This window comes from Gorilla gorilla, chromosome 3 (genome assembly GCF_029281585.2).
Source record: "Gorilla gorilla gorilla isolate KB3781 chromosome 3, NHGRI_mGorGor1-v2.1_pri, whole genome shotgun sequence".
Classification (NCBI taxonomy): domain Eukaryota; kingdom Metazoa; phylum Chordata; class Mammalia; order Primates; family Hominidae; genus Gorilla; species Gorilla gorilla.
The window spans coordinates 144,857,135-144,874,039 of NC_073227.2; positions in this window are offsets into that span (position 1 = coordinate 144,857,135).

Sequence of the window (16,905 nt, forward strand, 5' to 3'; positions counted from 1 at the left end):
AGGAGCCTGTAGTCCCAGTTACAGGCGCTGGGTGGCTGAGGCAGGAGAATGGCGTGAACCTGGGAGGTGGAGCTTGCAGTGAGCGGAGATTGCACCACTGCACTCCAGCCTGGGCAACAGAGTGAGACTCTGTCTCAAAAAAAAAAAAAAAAAAAAAAGGGAATGGTATGCTGGGGAGGGGAGGGGAGGATAACGCAATCTAAATTAGAAGCACATTATCTCAGTAATGCTATGTAAGTTCTGAATGCCTAGAGTTTGTAACTGATTCAAAATTTAAAAAGGAGGAAAAACATTGTTTCTCCAGCATTTACCTTAGGGAAAAGCTTTTGTTTAATTTCTTTTTTTTTTTCATGGAGGATTGTATATTTGCTCATTATTGTCTATATATTTATATTCTATATTTGGATATTATTAAGAAAATTGTACCCAGCTAAAATGTAAATAATTCAGGTGAACAAACGCATTAATATTTCACTCAAGAGTCCATGTTTAGTGCTACAGTATTTAAACATGGAGATAAACTGGTTTAATAGAACTCGGGGATCATAATTTTATGTGAGAGTCCCACCAAATTTATTGTTACAATCTCAAAAAGCTAATAAGAAAAGTAAATTATTTGCAGCCAAATGAAGTGGATTAAGACCCCAAGGAGGTGGGAAGCAAAGAAATCAACCTCACACTTAGAGACATACACTTTAAAAGAGAGAGGGACTCTTTTTTTCTAAGACACCTCATGGAAGAAAGAAAAGGGTATATGGTCTGGAGATGTTTGAGAGAGAGAATACATCTGAGAAACAGCTTGTCTGTAAGGTGGAACCATCATTTGAGCATTAAAGGTTTTATGGTTTAAGACAGTGTAGTCTTGGTCAGGGACACCATGTATAGCTAGCTGCACAGGCTGTGCGCTGCACAACTTCAGGCGACCCCGTTCAAATGGACTATGATGTGGTTCCCATGGACTAGAGTACATCCAGGTTGTGAATGCAGTTAAAGAGCATGTTTCAGTATTTGTAACAAAAGCCAAATTTAATGAGTTGATACGTAAAAGTTTATTTCTCTTGTCTAATAAAAAGCCCATAATTTATATGGTAGCTCTAAGATGCCATCAGGAACTGCCCTTCTTTCTCTTCTGCCATCTTGAGTAACTTTCATCTTCATTTTCACTTCAGTCTTTGGTAAGATAGCCAACTTCTTCCATGTTGCCTGGGGCTTTCTCTATTTTAAAATGAAAGGTCACATGTCTAGGAAAACTCCGCAGTCCCTGGTTTTACCGGGAGGGTTGGTCACCCCATAAGGTCTCAAAATGGCATTCTACCACCAGCTCCTCTTATCCATTAGAAACAGATGAGGGAAGAAGTAGTGAATAAGTGGTAACTGGCACCTGTATCAGGAAAATAAAACTTTTTGAATAATTGTCAGCACATTTGTACTCACATCTAATTTACCAGAACTACACAAGGTAGGTAGGGAAGTAGATTATATTAGCTAGACACATTGCTGCTCTAAAAAAAAATCAGAGTTCTATTAATATTGGAAAGAATTAGATAAATTATATTAGGAAGAAATTAGAAGTGTCTGCATAACTTTGAGGCTTTCTATAGTATTCTCAGTATCTCTGGAACACAATGCAAACAATAAAGGCAAACTGGGGCTGGGGATTGTCAAAAAAAGAATACCAGAAGGCCAAGGAAACATTATTTAGGGATATGCATATCATTATTGAAATGATTCATTATGCAATAGATACTGGAGAGAAATCAGATAAAACTAGGAATAGTGTTACCTATTGAGAAAATGGTAGAAGGGTTAAGAATTTAGAATAAAATATCAAGATTTCTTTTAGCTCCTGGGGAAAATACCTATATGAGATTTATCTCACTTCATTGGAAACAGATTGCCTTCGACTTAATATTTATCAAGTAGTTCTCTTTTGTTCATCTTAACATCCTAAACTTTAAGGAGGAAACTTTATGTAAAACTTATATTAAAATGATATTTCTGTTACACTGATAACAAATGAACAAAGAAATTAACAATGAAAAGGAAAATCAAATAGAAAAAGAGGTAGTGATTTGATAACTGAAGGATTTTTTAAAATTTATTTCAATGAATATGTGTGTGGAAAGTTTAGCTAAGCATCTCAATGTCCCATAACAGTTTGAATAGATTATGAATCAAAAAGGAAAGCCCTTCATCTGCAAGTCATAAGTGACAACTGAATTGAAAACATCACCTTGTACTTAAATTAGACCACACTTGAATTAGTATTATATGTGTTTATTCTGACTGGGAATAAATAGTGCAGTAAGAATCCCTATGAAAGACATAATGTTTATATGTGAATGTTCCAATTTCTCCTAGTTATAGTTAATGGGATTAAAATACAATTTAATCCAATCCAGTGATATTTAAATAAATATACTTTAGAGAATTAGTAAAATATAATAGATCTGGAATTATTCAAATTTTTCTTTGTGTCTACAAATAAATGAGAATGAAGTGACAGACTTAATAGACTAAGATTGTGAACATGCTGATAGTAGGAATTTTCAAATGTCATGGTGAAATATAAAACAACCTTTTGGAAAGAAATAACATAAATTTGATTTTAAGGTGTGGACCTCATTTTGATTAAATACTATTAAATATTAATTATTATTATTATTATTTGGGATGGAGTCTCGCTCTGTCGCCCAGGCTGGAGTGCAGTAGTGTGATCTTGGCTCACTGCAACTTCCACCTCCTGGGTTCAAGAAATTCTCCCGCCTCAGCCTCCTGAGAGCTGGGATTACAGGCACGCACCATCATGCCTGGCTAATTTTTTCTGTATTTTTAGTAGAGATGGGGTTTCACTATGTTGGCCAGGCCGCTCTCAAACTCCTAACCTCAGGTGATCTGCCCACCTCAGCCTCCCAAAGTGCTGGGATTACAGGCGTGAGCCACCACACCCAGCCTAAATATTAATTATTTCTTTCAATACTATTATACTAAGGATCCGATACAGGGTGAAAAAAAAGATATAGAGTAGATGATATAGATATATCATAATTATTTTTGAGTCAGGACATGGTGAACATAAAATGATTAATTTCTCAGAGAAAGAATCCTCCCTTATAACATTTAAAAGTGCAAATTGGAGATTCTATATATTTATATAAAGATGGTTGATATGTTTTGGATATTTGTCCCACCCAAATCTCATGTAATACCCAGTATTGGAGGTGGGGCCTAGTGGGAGGTGTCTGGGTCATGGGGGTGAATTCCTCATGACTTGTTTGTGCCCCATGGCTTGCTTGTGCTATTTTTGCTACAGTGAGTGAGTTCTCATGAGATCTGGTTGTTTAAAAGTATATGGCACCTCCCCCAACCCTCAGTCTTCCTCTTGCTCTCACCATGTGCACTTTCTACCCATGGCTTCTTCTCAACATGGTGCTTTCAGAGTTCCCTGAGAGTTTAGGAAGGATGCATAAATCCTCTTGAGAACTAGATTCTGGAACTCAGTCTTACTTCTGCCAGAGAAATTCACAAGGACAGCCTAGATTTAAGAGGTGGGGGAACAGATTTCACCTCTTTATGGGATAAGGTACAAAACATTATGATCATACTTGTAAAGTAACAGAAATGGAAACCCTTAATAATTTGATAAACAATATAAAAGCTTCACCAGAAAAAGCAAAAAGCGCACATACACAAATTCTATGTTAATTTTAAAGGAATGATGCCCTTCTATGTCATAGGACCCCAGATCTTAAAACTTTGATTTAACCAGCTGAAAGAACTCAGAAACAGAAAATAAAGTACGGCATGTTCTCACTTATAAGTGGGAACTAAACAATGGGTATGCATGAACATACAGAGGGAAGTAATAGACACTGGAGATTCCAAAAGGGAAAAGCATCAGAGACGGATGAGGTCTGAAAAATTAGCTACTAAGTGTAATGTTCACTATTCCAGTGGTGGGTATACTAGAAGCCCAATGCCACCACTACACAATATATGCATGTAACAAAAACTGCATGTGTAACCCCTTGATCTATAAAAATTAAAAAAAAAATCCTGCTGGTCGGTGCTCAGAAGGAAGTGAGGAATATATTATTGGAAACTGGAGGAAGGGAGATCCTTGCTATATAGTAGCAGAAAGCTTAGAAAAAATTGCTAAATGTAGACAGCAGACCTTATAAATGATGAACTTGGATATTGGGTTGAGGAGATTTCTAAGCAAAGTGTTGAAGGTGAAGCCTGGTTTCTTCTTTCTGCTTATAGTAAAATGTGAGAAGGCAGATAAACTGAGGAAAGTACTTTTCAATTCAAAGGAAGCATACTTGATGATTTGGGAAATTCTCAGCCTATATGGATGGCAAAAGATGCAAAAATTAAGAGATTGCTTCTGAAAGTATGCCACAGAGAGAAACTCAGGATGTGACTGTACAACTTTTTGCCGCAACCTCAGAAAAATCAAAAGGGCAGAGTGTTAAATACAAGAGATTAAAGGTATTTATCATAGCTCTTCTCAATCAAACCAGAGAGCCTCTAGGAAGCTTATTGGCATCGTCCCTCAGCCATGTCAGCAGAAGCCAAAAATAGAGAATGAATTATCTCAGAAAAATCTGTGGATGACTTTTTGTCTAATGGAATGAACTGTGAAATCTACAAAAAGCCCACAAAGTAATTGGGAATATTTTATGAGAAGAACTCACAGCTGAGACTGAAAGGGACAGAGACAATATGAAGAAGTAGGAGACTCTCTTAACCCTGAATTTATCCAGGCAGGAAGCAGGGGCTATTAAAACTACTCATCAACAACACATGCTACCTTTTATGAAAAAGAAAGGATGACTCAAAGCCAAGATCCAGAGGACACAGTGGAAATCTACAGAAGATGTTCCCAGGCCTTGAAACCTAATGGAGTTTTCGCAGCTGGATTTAAAACTGCTTCCATTTTCCTCATTTTGGGACCAGAATGTTTTTAACTGTGTTTTCTATTGCCATGTAACACATGATCAAAAATGCAGTGGCTGAGCAGAGGTACCTGAGACAGGCTCCAGTGTTCTCTTGTATCCAGTGTGGTATGAGTGAAAATCAAGTGTTTGTTATATGCTTTGGAAGGTCTCACACATACGTGAGATCTAGTCATCTAGATTATGGTTTAAGTAGGATTAAGGAAGGAAAAGCAGCAACTTACATGGACCAACAACCAGAGAACCAATGAGAATATGGACATTTTTAGCAGAAACCAGTGTGACTATATGATAACAACCATTAATCAGACCATCCTCTTTCCATTTCCTGCTGTTTCTTACTCTACTATATTTGGGCACAGAGGAATCCCTTGGAACATAGATCTAATTTCAAGGATCAGTGGGAAGATAGACTCTGAATTGAGGAAACCCGGCATTGACTGAGGAAACCCAAAATTTTTTCTGAGGTTATCCTAAATTGACTGAGATTCTGAGATTAAGTTTCTAATATTCAGCAAAAGGGGAGCCAAAATAAAAAAAAGTTTGAATTATGGAAAAAGTATAATCACATTTCAGGCACATTGAGTTGAAGACTAAATTTTTTTTACATGTTGAACTTCCAGTGTGGGTCCTATAACACTTTATTTACTTTATTTGTTGGCAGTTCTGTCTTCTTCATGTAGATTGTAAACATTTGAAAGGCGGTAAATTGGTCTTACTCGTTTTGGTATTACCAATGACTGCATGCTACTTGCTCACAGAGGTGCCCAAGTACATGTTGAATAATAAATACTTACCATCTTTGATTATTGTATCTTTGATACAACATCCTTGTGATTCTTTTATGAATAAAAAAGGTATTTCTGAGGGGTCACTATAATGGTTTAAAAATATAAACTTTTTCTCGTTTAAAATTCATTTATTTCTTCTTTTTTGATTGTATTGGTAATACGAAGAAAAGGAAAGTAAAAGAAGTAGGAAAAAGTAATTATATGTTTTACTGACATGGAAATTGGATTCTAATCTTCAGTACCCATATATACACATTTAAAGTAAACAGTGAGTCACGCTGTTTTTGTGAGTGCACTATTAGCCTTTGAGAGTTAATTAATAGAGATGTAAGCTAACATTAGCTAAATGAAAAAGAAAAAAGATAATGATAAACATATTTAGATCATTTCATGCAATAGGAATGAGTTAACAGAAAGGTCCAAGGGATCTTGTTCTAATTCTATTATGTATACCTTAATATTTCTATAGGGTATATTTAAAAATTCAAATGCCAAACAATATAAGATAAGAAAGAGCAATTATATATAGGTGCTTGATTATGAAATTGCCCTAAAACAATTCCTTTATCATTTATGTAGATTTGGGGGCAAGAGATATTAGTTATAATTGAGAGGTATTTAGCAATATGTGTGCTTGCATGTGTGTGCATGCTTGTACCCATATATATCCACATAAATATTAAATCTCTTAAACTTTAAATTGAGAAATATGAATTTATAAAACCTGAAATCAACCAGCATCCAACAACATACCTGTAATTGTCTACCTCAATATTATTAAACTTTGTGAGAGAATACAGTATTAATTAAAAACACACTCCCAGACTTGAAGTATATATACTGGAATTGGAAAAAGAAAACAATACTGATAAAATAACTGAAGAATATTTATAGAATATGCCACAAAGTGAAGTCAGCCTCTACATTTTAGACCCTGTTCTGTGATTTGCAAGTTGACATCAAGCCAAATATGTTACCACCTGTTGCATTCAATTTAACTTTATAAGTTCAACATGATCACAGACGATATTATACTAACAAGAAACAGCTGACTATATATTTTTTAAATATTTAAAATACAAGAATCAGGAACTATTTTACTTTAACACTGAGTGGTATATTTTCTATTATAAGACCTCCCGCTTAGATGGCTTCTTTTGACTGGACAAAGGGTGGGCAGCTGACTCAAGTCAGAGGATTTATTGATTGATCAGGCAGCCTATAGGGTGAAGAGGCCTGAAAAGTTCTGCAAAAACTGGGATGAATTGGACCAATAACATTGTACACTATGGAGCAGATATTAGTATCCACAGAGAAAATTAGGCAGGTAACAGCAGGAGCTAGAAATGAAAGGATGCAGATACCATGAATTCCAGGATCATAATGGGTCGTGCTAAAGCAGAAGTTATGAGAACACAGAAATTATCAATAAGCAGGATAGCTGAGGTAATAAAAAATAAGAAAATTATAAAATCAGTTTGTAAGAGAAACCAAAAAAATAAAGACTCCAAAAAGGAGGCACAGGAATGAAACTAGTGGGATCGTGTTCATTGAAGAATCATGAATTTTTGCTTCTGATGTCCCTAGTGCTGCCTTGAATCTAGTTCCAACCCCACACGTCCTGATTCTACTCTGGATCTTACTCAGCTATTTCTGTATGTCTCATCTCTCTCATTGAGCCTTATGTTAAATCTCTGTTACTTGAGCTTGTTTAAATGACTTTGTTCCTTGCAGCCAAAAGAGCCTGATCAAACATTATGTTTTAGGTGGTTGGGATACAAAGAATCTCTGTACCTACAGAGTTTAGTCACCTGAAATAAGGAAAACATTGTAAATAGATGATTCAGAATATATATCATAAATACTGAATCATTATTCCCGCAATGGATATCATATTTTTTCCTGATTTTCATAATCCCACAAACATATAAATTCAGGCCTAAACTCTTCTTTGACTTTTGTTTCTTGTTTGCAAAAGTTGTTGGACAACACCATTTGAATGACCAGTGAAATTCATCCACGGCTTATCTCATTATTTTCAACAAAAAAACTTTCTGTCCTTCTAATTTTAGTTAATGTCACTAGGATACATCCAGTAATATTGGTTTGACACTGTCGTGTCTTTTTTTATTTCATTTCTGTCAATTCTAACAATCTAACAAGACCCATAAATTGGTCTTCCTCTTTTCTCTTTCCTATACTAGCTAGAGTCCCTTAAATGGTTTCTTTGTAAACCAGCTTCAAAATTAGTGTTAGTAAGAACAGCTCTGATAGGTCATTCATCCCCCTTCTCAGAAACTCTCAGTAGATTCTTATTGCTACTAAGTCAAATCCTGATTCTCTGACCTCTTTCAAGATCAAATTTGGTTTCCAGTACTAATACTCATCATTACTCTATATATAATTTCCACTTTGGTCAAACTGGGTAACCACTAGATGTTTCTATGTGGTTCGCCTTCCCTGCATGTGCCCATTCTCTTCCCTCTATTAGCATGTCCTTCCCACATTTTTTTTCTTTTTTTTTTTTTTAACCTATCAAAATTCTGTTTCTTCTTTCTGTCTTTCAGGTATAATTTAAATCCCATTTTTTAAAAAGTGTATTTCCTTAAACTTGCCACCAAATAAATTCTTTCTTACCTGAATTCTCATAGCAATTGGTTTGGACATCTCTAATGATAAGTACTGATTATTTGTGTAACTTATTTCCACTCTCATACTCAATAAACTTTTTAAAAGCAGGGACCATACATATTCATTATTGTATTATCCACCCCTATCCATTACGCTGCTTCGGCATTGCTATTACTCAGGGACTGTTGTTGAATAAATAAATGTACTATGACTAACGCAGGGAATCACAGAACTACTTTTATAAAAAGCAACCTCATTTAATATAGCCACAACATGATATTTTCATTTTAATTCAAATGAACATATCTTTCCATCCCACACAAATCTGTTCCTCCTCCTGGTTCCCTCTTACTGTTTGGCTACATTATCTACTTGGTTGCCCAAGTCAAAAACCTGGGATTCACTATACACATTTTTTTTCTCTTCGTAATAAACTATATATGTTTCCTACTGAATATATTTTATATCTGTCCTTACTTCGCTTTCTCATCATTACTGTTTAGTTAAGATTCTCATTATCTCTCTTTTCTGGTACTCCTGCTTCAGTTTCAACCATCTTCTACACTATTGCAGAGCAATCTATCTTCCATGATACTGCCAAAATGATCTTTTGAATACAAAGAAGTATGAACATCATTCTTCTTTGTTAAATTTTTTTCTCATTGACTGCCCTTAATCTATGTTAGAGCTAATATCTTGCATATGGCCTTTTGTGATGTGTTACCTAACTAGCAGTCCAAGTTATCTCTTGATCTTTTTCCCATGTACACTATATGCATAATAAATTACTTGTGTACATTATACTTTCATACTTTTAAAGCATTCTGTGTAGGGACAAGGGTTATTTTCTTTAAACACCTATACCCTCAGAATTCAGTGGAGTGTATTTCGCCATCATTTAAAAGGCACATGGTAAATTCTTTTGAAACAATTAATGAATTAATAAATATAAATTATAGGAAAGGGAATTCTTACATTTCTTAAATCTCAAATCATTCTATATTTCATTGTCAGTAATTACCAATCTTTTAAGGAGTAAAAGAGACATTAAGCATTATCTTTGTTCATTGCAAAGGAATGGCCATAAATAAAACTTATGACTTGAGGCAGCAATAACGTAGCCAGAATTTTTATTTCCTTTAGTATTAAAAAGTAAAATGAGTAACCAACACTATAAATAGAATGCTAGATTATGCTTAAATTTACTATTTCACAAAATTTAAAAACACATACAACATTCTGTATTTTAGAAATGTGACAACATAAAACATGTTTACGGAATTTTTCGATGATGAGGATAATTGAACTGGCTTTTTCAGAAATTATTATTATCACTACTTTCGTCATCCTACTGCCCTTAAAACCTATATTATGTTAAAGAGAAAGGATGAAGAATTGTCTCTCCTTGGGAAGATACACAAATTCTTATGTCTTTGGCAAAAAATATATCACAATAATAAGAAATATTATACTTCAATAAAAAGTAAATATATTTTATGCCACAACAGTTGGCATAAAATTGGGCAATATTCTCTCTGTGGGACTCACCTTATAGATGAGAAACAATAAAGTAATTTTAGAGGATTAACAAGCTCCATAAATCTTACTCTTCTCAAGTTAGCAGCTTTATTTCTCTATTATAGCTGAATTTAACTTCATTTTACATTCTATTTTATAGATGTAAGTCAGAGTTTTAAATATAATTAATATAAATTAACATTTAAAGATATATTAATGTATTAATTATCCAGAGCTAAGACAGGTTATTTGGTATCCCAGTATTTTTCCTACACCAAAACTGTGTCAAGAACACTACAATAAAAAATGAACAATAGAATTTTTAATGAAAGAAAGTACCTTGGATCCTAATATGTGAAAAGAAAGTCTACAATATAGTACACTGTAAAATATTCACTTTATCCTGAAATGATCATAAAATAGTATGCTCAATTGATTCAAATGTTTGTTTTATAGCTTTACAAATCAAATTTCATCATTTATTAATATGAAAATCTAATTATTGGGCTTTTACTGCTAAATATTATTATAGATCCTAAAAGTACATTGTTTTAGTCAATTCTCATAACTCTCTAAAGTATAAACTATTTTCAGTACTTTACCAAAGAGAAAACTGAGACATGGATTGGTTAAGAGACTTTCCCATAGCCATGCAAGGTGGTAGTAGATTTAAAACCAAACTTTCTGAATCCAATCTAGGTGTTTTATTGCTCAGTTATACTAGCCTGTATATGATTTTTGTTTACATCAACATTGGAAGGTGCTCAAGAGGAGGCATATATAATAACCTGGTAGTGATTGTGTAGAGAGGAGTATACATTAGCTTGGATGTAGGATTAAATACAGTTTAAGAGTGATACTATCTTTATCAGTGCATGAGGCTATCTCTGCCTTCATTGTCACCATCTTCTCAACTGAACAACTACTCTAACTGCTTACCTGCTCTCCCTTATTTCACCTTGTACTCCCTCCACTCTATTCTCTGCACCTTAGTTAAGAGAGATTTTCCCAAATCTGTGTAACTTTTCCATTTAAAAATCTGAAGTGGACAATAATACTTAGAATGATTTACATTCCCAGCATAGGCTAGCTCCTGTCTGTCATTCCATCCTCCCCTTGCACTACTGTCGTTCTTTGAGCCATACTTTCAGGGCCATAGCCATAGGCCATATAAGGTAGCCAAAGAGTAACCCCAGAGGTTCCATTCGTGCAGTCTACGAAGGAGTTGTTCATGGTGCACTACGATCCCTTCTGTCAAAGGACCTATTCAAAACTTATTTTCTTTGCATGGATGACTTTCTCCTGCACTCCTGCTCATCCCTCATATCTCAGTTCTTTGGTCATCTTCCAAGGTCAAACTTCTCTGAGGCAGAAGTTGAGAACATTTTCTTTTCCTCTAGAATGTAACTATAGAGTCAATAATTTAATTATATACTTTTTTTTTTTTTTAGAGACGGAGTCTCGCTCTGTCCCTCTGTCGCCAGGCTGGCGTGCAGTGGCGTGATCTCGGCTCACTGCAACCTCAGCCTCCCGGGTTGAAGTGATTCTCCTGCCGCAGCCTCCCCAGTAGCTAGGATTACAGGCACGTGACACCATGCCTGGCTAATTTTTTGTATTTCTAGTACAGACGGGGTTTCACCGTGTTAGCTAGGATGGTCTCGATCTCCTGACCTCAGGTGATCCACCCACCTCGGCCTCCCAAAGTTCTGGGATTACAGGCGTGAGCCACTGTGCCCCATCTTAATTATATGATTAACATGATTCTATGTTGGATTCTTGAAAACATGTTCCCATTTGCCATCATTTTATCTACTATACCTAGCAGTACAGCACATAGTAGGTGCTCAATAAATATCTTGACTAAATGAAAGTATTACATGAACTTCTGTTCCCTCCTCTATAAGTTACAGAGAACATATCAAAGTATCCTTTGAAGAGGACTATAACACAAAACGTAGTAAAAGAGATAAATTGGCTAGAATAACACATATCTTGAATATATAGTATTTTAAAAAATGAAAGTAGATTTTCTAAAATGTCTCAAAATTATTTTCATCTAATACCATCATTTAAAATTTTTACTTAAAAAGTATAAAAACAATGTTTTCAGAAGATTTGGAAAGAGTGATAATAGCATTCAAAACCACTAAACATTACTATAGAAACCCTTGTCTAACAAATTTGATAATCCACATTGATAAAAATAAGATATTTTTGATAAAAAAGTAGTGTTTTTCCCTAAACTACCTTCTCATTTAAACCCTAACCCAGGGGAAAAATTCAAATGATTAAACTACCTATAAAATACAGACATTGACTAGTCTCAATTGATGCGGGCATGTCCATAAAGAAGGGAAACTGAAAATAATTGCTTCAAATATACCCACGTGTGTTCATTGATTATCAGTCCTTCCTGTATTTCATATCTCCTTGGTCAAAATATGACATCTTGAAATAGTTTTTTGACATCTGTGTTCTTTAATTAATACACTCAGTGAATATTAATTAGGTGAGGTATTGTGCTAGTGTTACAATGTAAACAAAACCAGGTATAATTTTTGTCTTTCTGGAGTTTGTAGTACTCAGGCACAGTGGGTACACTGGCACTTCTATGACTCCCTGAGTAGGCCTGGCATTCTAGAGGCCACCCCAACTATTCTTTCTACCTGCCCATCCGGGAAAGATTCTGTTTAGAGATCAAGGTGCGCTCTGTGTGTGTGTGTGTGTGTGTGTGTGTGTGTGTGTGTGTGTGTGTGTGTCTTGCTGGTTCTCACTTTCTCATGCTGTCTTACACTTACTACCACTTCTACCGTAATCACTTTCCCAATGGACTGCTAAACATGTACACCCTAAAACACACATTCAGAGTAAGGATAGGGGACCCCAGTTCAATCTGAGGTGAACTCTTAAGGCTTTCCTTAAGTTCTCCTCTTAAGGCTTTCCTAAACAATCACAAATTGGTTGTCATATTATGCTTGTATGGATTAATACAATTAGTTTTCATTTCAATATTCTTGTGAGTATACTGCATGTGTCAAAACTTGAAGAGGGAATGAGATGAGAGACATGCCAAATCTTTAAAGATTTTAGGATATATTCCCAGGAGTAGAATTTCTGGGTCAAAGTTTGCCTCTTTTGGAGCCACACTTTTGAATCCGTCTCTGTATTCCCATTTCTTCTACTCTATTATTCCCCCATTTATTTCAATTTGACTTTCTCCCTTACTGAAATGGCTCTCATTAAGATTATCAATGACTTTTTAATTGCAAATTTAACAGTTGATATTTAAGTGTAAAATGAGATAAAATGACTCACTCTCAGTGATAGAAATTCAAAGTTTTTATACTACTACTCATGACACTTCAAAATTATGCCCCAAACTATTTTTTGCTTAAAATATTTTTCACTCTTATTAATTTATTACTTCATGCTCCTTCCTTATAAATTAATGAGCTAATTTTATACTTCACAGAAAAACTACAAGCCATTAGATAGACATCACTCAACTCTCTTTGTACTCTTCTCTGCACCACCACTTCCTCTACAAATTCATGTACCAGTGTGTCCGGGTTTATCTTCATCCCACTATACAATGGAAGTGGTGTAAAGCCAGTTCTTCCAGTCTTTTCTAGAACTTTACTACATTATTTACAAACTTTCAGCCATGTAACTTCAACATTTCTCTCTCCAGTACATTCCAGCCTGTCAGAAATAAGAGGTGGCTAAGATACACTGAAGCTCTTTTAAAGTCCTCCTAGATAGTAGGTATGGGGAAGGCATAGGGTGGGGAGACCTTTGGTTTACCAATATAGTGAGCATATGTAGGTTGAGCCTCTCCTATCATCTGATATTGTCCTTGGGTTCTACTTGAGATTAATTGAAACACCAATCAAATCAAGGTTGAGGATCCCTCTCTGATATGGTTTGGCTCTGTTTCCCCACCCAAATCTCATCTCAAATTGTAATCCCCACACTTCCAGGGAGGGACCTGGTGGGAGGTGATTGGATCATGGGGGCAGTTTCCCCCATGCTGTTCTTGTGATAGTGAATGAGTTCTCATGAGATCTGATGGTTTAAAAGCATGGCAATTTCCCTTTTGCGCACTCTCTCTCTCTCTCTCTCTGTGGCTCTCTCTCTCTCCTGCCTTGCTTCTCCTTCACCTTCTGCCGTAATTGTAAGTTTCCTGAGGCTTTCCCAGCCATGGGGAACTGTGAGTCAACTAAATCTCTTTTATTTATAAATTACCTGGTCCTGGATATTTCTTTATAGCAGTGTAAAAACGGTCTAATACACTGCCATAGAAAAGATACGATAGTTTAGTTTTTCTGGGGAAGTAATTTAGAATTCTAAACTTCCAAGGCAGAGATGTCAGAACAATTCCTCTCTACTTATTTGTAAAAGCCTGTCAATTCTTACTTTACTTGTATGTGTGTCAGCTTCTCTCTGCTAAGGAAGAAGAAGCCTTAATAATCATCAAAGGTATATTCAAAATCTGCAGAGTAAGAGATACCAGTAATGGAACTCATCTATAACTATAATTTTATATGGTGATTCTAACAAGGTCCTTACCGTGGTTTTAAAAACATGTTCAAATAAACTGGTTTTGAAAGAAATCACAATAAAGTACCTATTTTAAGGAACCTATCCATGTGAATATATATTGTAAAAAGAAATTCATTTATTTCGCAAAGACATGACTTATAGAAATTCGTTCTATCATTTTTCATAATTAATATTATTCAGGGAGTAATGGTTTTAGCAGGAACAATGAGCCAATGCTTTTGTCTGTCTTTGGTGATATTTAATACTGAATTTCTGATTACTAGTTTGTAAATTCCAGTGCACAAAGTTTCCATCCTGCTAGACTGTACAAGAGACAGTGATGCATAATAAGTCAGCACTGGATTCCTCAGGGCAGAGACTTCTTGGACATATCACTGTATTAATTGCTCTGAGCCTGTAATCCTAGCACTTTGGCAGGCCAAGGCGGGAGGATCACAAGGTCAGGAGATCGAGGCCTTCCTGGCTAACACAGTTAAACCCCATCTCTACTAAAAATACAAAAAATTAGCCGGGTGTGGTGGCGGACACCTGTAGTCCCAGCTACTCAGGAGGCTGAAGCGGGAGAATCGCTTGAACCTGGGAAGCCTAGGTTGCAGGGAGCCAAGATCGCGCCACTGCACTCCAGCTTGAGCAACAGAGTGAGACTCCATCTCAAAAAAAAAAAAGATTTTTTAAAGAAGGACTATGAATCTTTATAAAAACTCCCATCTAGCTAATGGGATGGTGGACTCAGTGAACTGTGTTGACTCAGAAAAAATTAAAATCTAGTAATTCTAATGGATTGAACAAAGCCAGGACACACAGCTTGTAACAACTCTTTCAGTGACCCATTTCTTATGGCGCTAAGCTTTGTTGTGACAGTTTTGCATAGAGCACATGCAAAAAAAAAAAATGCCATTACATATTTTATTAAGAAATGTGTGTTGGTACTGTGTAAAAAGAAGAAAAGAACCTCTCAATACTTTATAAGAACATAAAGCAATAACCCAGATGTACTTTCTTTTTTAAGCTCACCATGTGGCAGAAATGGCAAAATATGCTTGGTGAGCGACTGGAGTTCTCAGTATTATAAGTGATTATCATTTTACAGTTCCCTTTAATGTGGCAGATGCATTTTGTTAAAATCAGTGGATTAGAAAATAAAACAATGACACTTACTCTTCAAGGGGAAGGCTCTGGATAAGAAAATTTTATAAAAGCCCAGTTTGCTTTCAGCTACAACCACGTTTTAGAAATAGAAAGTTTGTGGCTAAATCCATGTGGCCTTTTATTGTCTTTGACTTCCGTGGAAGTTTTCTGCCTTGGCTTGCCCTTTTTTTTTTTTTTTTTTTTTATTTAGATGGAGTCTCTCTCTGTCACCCAGGCTGGAGTGCAGTGGCATGATCTTGGCTCACTGCAACCTCCACCTCCTGGGTTGAAGGAATTCTTGTGCCTCAGCCTCCTGAGTAGCTGGGATTACAGGCATCCACCACCAAGCCTGGCTAATTTTTGTACTTTTAGTAGAGACGGGGCTTTACCATGTTGGCCTGGCTGGTCCCAAACTGCTGACCTCAAGTGATCTGCCTGCCTTGGTTTCCCAAAGTGTTGGGATTACAGGCATGAGCCACTGCGTCTGACCCCGACTTTACTTTTCCTTCAGGAAAATAAAGATTAAACATTTTTATTCTTTTTGTGTTTGAATTCCTTTTTTTCCATATAGTCAATATTCTTGTTTCCTGAAGAAAGAAACAAGTTGAATGTGGTCCACACACTATACACACAACTGAAATTTAAAAGCACATTTAAAATGATATCATCCATCAACTCGTAGTAAAGCTACTCAGAGATAGACATGATGTGGTCTCCTTTGGTCCTCATGCCTGATATCGTTTGGCTCTGTGTCCTCCCCACCCAAAACTCATCTCCAATTGTAATCCCCATGTGTCCAGGGAGGGACCTGGCGGGAGGTGATTAAATCACGGGGGTGGTTTCCCACATGCTGTTCTTGTGACAGTGAGTGAGTTCTCATGAGATCTGATGGTTTAAAAGTGTGTGGTGGTTCCCTGCTCATGCTCTCTCTCTCTCTCCTTTGCATCCCCTTCACCTTTTGCCATGATTTTAAGTTTCCTGAGACCTCCCTAGCCATGGGAAACTGTGAGTCAGTTAAATCTTTTTTTAAATTTTTTAAATTATTTTTTATTTTATAAATTGTCCAGTCTTAGGTAGTTCTTTCTAGGAATACAATGCCTGTCCTTCCTCTTGTCCCAAGCAACTTCCTAGTGCTCTCTGATGTCCACAGTCTTATCTTCCTATTCTAGGCCAGACATAACTTTCAGCTAGTATTGTAACCTATTTGATTTATAATTAAGCTCTTCAAGGCCTGAATGTCAACAGGGAGAATAACATTTAAATAACTAAATATATTTGTGCTAATGTACTAAGAATCAAGGACCATATAACATCGC